Source organism: Pteropus vampyrus, unplaced genomic scaffold, assembly GCF_000151845.1.
Source record: "Pteropus vampyrus isolate Shadow unplaced genomic scaffold, Pvam_2.0 Scaffold57, whole genome shotgun sequence".
Classification (NCBI taxonomy): Eukaryota; Metazoa; Chordata; class Mammalia; order Chiroptera; family Pteropodidae; genus Pteropus; species Pteropus vampyrus.
Window position 1 is genome coordinate 7,584,256 of NW_011888838.1, and position 5,163 is coordinate 7,589,418.

The following is a 5,163-nucleotide window of genomic DNA, read 5'->3' on the forward strand; positions in this document are numbered from 1 at the left end:
ATGAATAAAAGAAAGGAATTTCTGTTTATGTTAACAAGCTAAGTTACTCTTGAGCTATGTATGTCGGGTTACTGACTCTAAAAAACGTCCATAATCATTTTACCTTGCGGTCAGAATGTTTGCTTCTTGTTAGCTCTACAAATAGTTGTTTATAAGATAATGCTTGTTTGACCCTGTCCAAAGATTATTTTGCCCCAAACATTCCTAAGGTTTCAAGGAATAAGACATGCAAGGCAGTTCCTCTGGGATAGTGGCTCCAACTCCATTTTGACATGGCTTTGTTTATGTCATCCTCCACAATATAAATAAAATCATGTAGTCTTTGATCTTCAGAGATTAGCTGTTTTTACTCCACATAAATCTCTGAAGATTCTTCCAAGTTGTTTCATGTATCATCAGCTATTTGCTTCTATTGTTCAGTAATGAATCTTGAATAAAAGGTTTTGTACTACGACTAAGAACGGTTAACGCGAGAGGGAGAAATGTTGTAGCTGAGTACTCTGATGTAGACCAGAAGCCAGGTAAAGAAGAGAAGCAGTCTGACTGAAAGCTGATTCACTGTACATGAAAATCCTGACAGAAGTGATCCAAATGTGACTAAATATTGCAACAAAATGTTGGTCATTGCCAGGAATATTTCGAGCAAATATCACCAGTTGCAGCAGCAGAATTTCACAATAGCTTCAATATGAGACATGAAAAATAAAAATGATCGGATCATCCTAAACTTCCTTGCTTTAGATGCTACAGGATTAGTAGTGTTGGCCCATTCTTTTGAAATGTAATTGAACTATCCATAAAGGGAAAGTGAAGCATTCTGACATCATGACCTTGATAAAATTGCCTATGTCAAAGTCATGATGTCTTAAGATACTAAATAACCTCAGAATAAATCAGTGAGTTAATTGTAACCTTTGTCTAGATGGTGACCTAAATTCTGGAGTCAAAAGAGCATCCTTAAGAAACATGAGTTCTAAGAGCATGAGAGACTAAGTATAGAGTTATGGGAAATTCTCAGTTAGTGAAAGATAGTTTTATGTGGAGCCTCTGAAAATAATATATTGATGGTAAAGAAGTGTGGAAGAAACTAGTTAACAATTCTTCTTCTAAGACAGTGAACAAGTAGAGGGTTATTATCTGTGAATTATAAGAATGATCTCCAAAGTAGCATGTATGAACTACCAAAGTCAATGAAATGTGATTCAAGAAAAAATATTTGTATATATATTTTTACTTCATATATGTGGTATATATATAAATAGTGATTATATATGTATATATTATTTATAATTATATAAGGACAAAATTTTAAAATATTGAGCTTTAATCCATTACAATTTTTGATTCACATTGGCATCCTTACTTTGTCCTTATATCAGATAACCATGATATGTTAGTACCACAAATATTCTTAGGAAACAGGAATTCTAGGAAGACAGAGGAGTTGACAATGGTACTCTCAATTGTTGTTTTTAAAATTGAGATATAATTGACATATATTATATTAGTTTCAGGTACAACATAATGATTTGATGTGTGTATATATTGTGAAATCATCACCATAATGAGTCAAGTTAGCATCCACCACCACACATAGTTATCATTCTAAGCATATAAAAAATAGAAATTAAAGCCTTTTTAGGGGATATTTAGGTTCTAATTGATTAATCTTGAATATCCCCTAAACATCTTCATTGCAAGTCCAAAGACCCAGAACTTGAATTTAAAAAATAAAGCAGGTAAATTTATAGCATTTAAACTTTATTTTATTACTTAGTCTTAAGAATAGTAAAAACATTGTGGATAGTAGATAAAATCATAAAGATAGTATTGATTTTTCATACATAGACTTTGAAAATCTTTAAATATTCTATTACAAACCACTAATATTAGTAAATAAGGAAATATTACACAGAGAGTTTTCTTTTATAAATGTTTGAAGAGATTTCTTTCTTTAAACTTAAGCGCCAGTTAAAGGAGTTGGATAGAGCAGGTATTTCTTAGATCTCTGAATGAAACTGCAGTGCAGACCCTCTCATTTTCTTTTCATAATCTTCTTCAAATCTCTCATACTGGGCTACAGTGAAATGATTCTTCCAGTTTTTTAAAATACCTGAAAAGAAAGATAAAATGGTAAATTTGAGTCTACTATAAATTTCCTTCTAAAATTAGTTTTTATTTGAATCATCATTGTTATATTTTAAGCCTTTAACTTTAGAAAATCTACTCTATAACTTCATTCCTTACCCCTATTACCATTCCCAGACTCCTAGATCTTCTTAGTTTTTCAAAAATTTTCATTTGTATATAAAGAAATAATTTTTTAAGTAGCTTCAAGAAATGTCACAGGGGAAAAATCCAATGTCTCAAAATATTTACTCTTTGGTTTTAAAAGCTTTGTTAACAAAGGAAACAGAATTTTTCTGTCCTTTTAAAACTATATTTTCCAATACCAAATGATAATTTATGAAAAATGTTCTATGATCAAGTAAGATTTGGAAATTACTGGGTTAAATGTAATTAAATATATGTCTTAATTATATGATTAATCAATCTTCAAAATACTAACCATATTTAATATCTTGAAAGAAGGATACAAGACACAGCATTTGCAATGCATATGTGATAAAAATGCCATTTTTATAGAACATCTCACAGGGTAACTTAGAAGGCACATCTGGAAGCCCAATCTTCAAGGAAAAAAGAGAAGAAAACATGCCAAAATAATTGTCAATCTGGCCCAGGAGTTTTTAACTTTGGCATTTTATTTTATTTATATCTCCACTGTTGACATTTGAAGCCAGACAATTGTTTGCTTCAAACATGGCAGGCGATGGAGGGGTTGCATCCTTGGCCTTTACATATTAGATACCAGAGCATACTCCTATCGTGACTGTCAAAAATGTCTCTGGATGTTGCCAAATGTTTTCTGGGAGGTGAAATTATAACTGGATGAGATCCAGATATGCCAAGAAAGACTTATCAATGGCATACTTCCAAGCTTTCTTTAAAAGAATCCTCTAGAATACACAAAAATACATTATAATTAAAATTACCATCAATAGTTTCTTTACAGGCTCTTAACAAAACATTTATTTCTCTAGAATCGTCTCAGATTGTATTTCACTCTCTCCTTCACTGTAAGATTTTACATCTCTGCCAATTGTCATGTGCTATGTGATTCCTCGTAGCCTCATTAACTTTGGGCTTAGATTTTTGATATGTATTGGCCAATGGAATTTGAAGAAAATATCTCATTAGAAGACTTACATGTTAGGCTTACAACAATGATAGAGTTTCTTTGTACAAATTATTTCCTCTAATGTTTTTTTGTTTTCCTAAATTTTTCTCTACCAGCATACTCAATTTTTTTCATTTCTTATAATATTGCTCTTATTTACCCACCTACACTCACCATAATGTGACTAGCAAACTGTACAGAAACTATTATATGATATTCTCACTCTTTCTCATGAAGGGAGACACAGAATGATCTATTTCTATTTTTTGTTGAGTAGTATACTTTGCATTAGGATTCTGCTTCATCACATCAAAAGAGCAATGATGGAAGATTTTATTCAGTTTCTTCTGACAGGTCTTTACCTAGAAATTTTAACAACATCTGAATTTCACACTTTGGATCATAAATAAACTATAAAGAAAAGGAATTAGTTCAGGTAGATATAGTCATGAAGTAAGCAATATATTTAATAAAGTTCTACATATGTCAGTGTAGTGAAGGAAATTATTGCACTTTTAATTTCCTTTCCCAAATACTTGTCCTACTCTTGGTTATATCAGGTAACCATCTGCTAGAAGAAAGATTAAAATTTGTTTCAAAAATAGAATTAATAATAAATGGTAATAAAGCAAACTACTATTATCATAAGGTATAATTTTCAAATCCCTTAGTCTGTTTCTCTTTTTTTTTGGCATGTCTAACATCAAGAACAGATTACCTACTAAACATTTTTAGAAAGAATTAATATCAATCTTTCTCAAAGTCTTCAAAAATGTAGGAGGTAACACTATTAAATTCATTTTACAAGGCCAGCATTACCTTGATACCAAAGCCAGACAAGGGCAGTACAAAGAAAGAAAATTACAGACTAATACTCTTAATGAACATTGATGAGAAATACTAACAAGCAAAATTCAACAGTACTTTAAAAGGATCATACACCATGATCAGGTGTGATTTATTCCAGCAATGCAGGACGGATCAAAATCTGTAAATTGAAGTAATACACCATATTAACAAAATGAAGAAGAAAAATCATATGATCATTTCAATAGATGAAGAAAAAGCATTTAACAAAACTCAACATCCATCTATGATAAAAGCTCTCAACAAAGTAGGTATAGAGGGAACATGCCTCAAAACAATAAAGATCATATGTGACAGGACTACAGTTTAACAAACTCGATGATGAAAAGCTGAAAGTGTTACCGCTAAGATCAGGAAACACTTAACTATAGTTAGTAATACCTGTATTGGATATTTGAAAATTGTTAAGAGAATAGATCTTAAAACTTCTCATCACAAGGAAAAAATTTGTAATTATGTGTGATGATGGATGTCAGCTACACTTATTCTGGTGATTGTTTCACAATATATACATATATTAAATCATTATGTTGTATACCTGAAACTAATATTATGTTATACGTCAATTAAAAAAAGAATAGGTTATACCTAACTCAGAAAGTTCTTACAATGTAAAGATCACCTTGAAGAGATGGTTGGTAGAGGACTCAAAAAAAAAAAAGAGAGCTGTAGACAAAGTTCCTATTATCTTATGATACATATATCAATATGAGCAGAATATTGACAGAGATATAAACATTAAAGGCATTTCTGGTGACACCTCAGTGGAAATGAGGAATATGTTATTAGAAACTGGAGGAAAGGTTATTTTTGTTATAAAATATCAAAGAACTTGACAAAATTATGTTCTAGTGTTTTGGTGGAAAGTAGAACTTATAAATAATAAACTTGAATATTTAGCTGGGGAGATTTCTAAGCAAAGTGTTGAAGGCATGGCCTGGTTTCTCCTTGCTGCTTATTGTAAATATAAGACAAGAGAGATACATTGAAGAAGAAATTATTAAGTAAAAAGAAGCCAGGACCTAAACATTTAAAAAATTCTCAGTGTATTCATA

General features: G+C 30.9%; 1 pseudogene; it reads right to left on the reverse strand.

Moving 5' to 3' along the window:
- Positions 1–2,000: 2,000 nt before the first annotated feature.
- LOC105292453 overlaps positions 2,001–5,163 on the reverse strand; it is a 13,938-nt pseudogene continuing 10,775 nt past the window's right edge.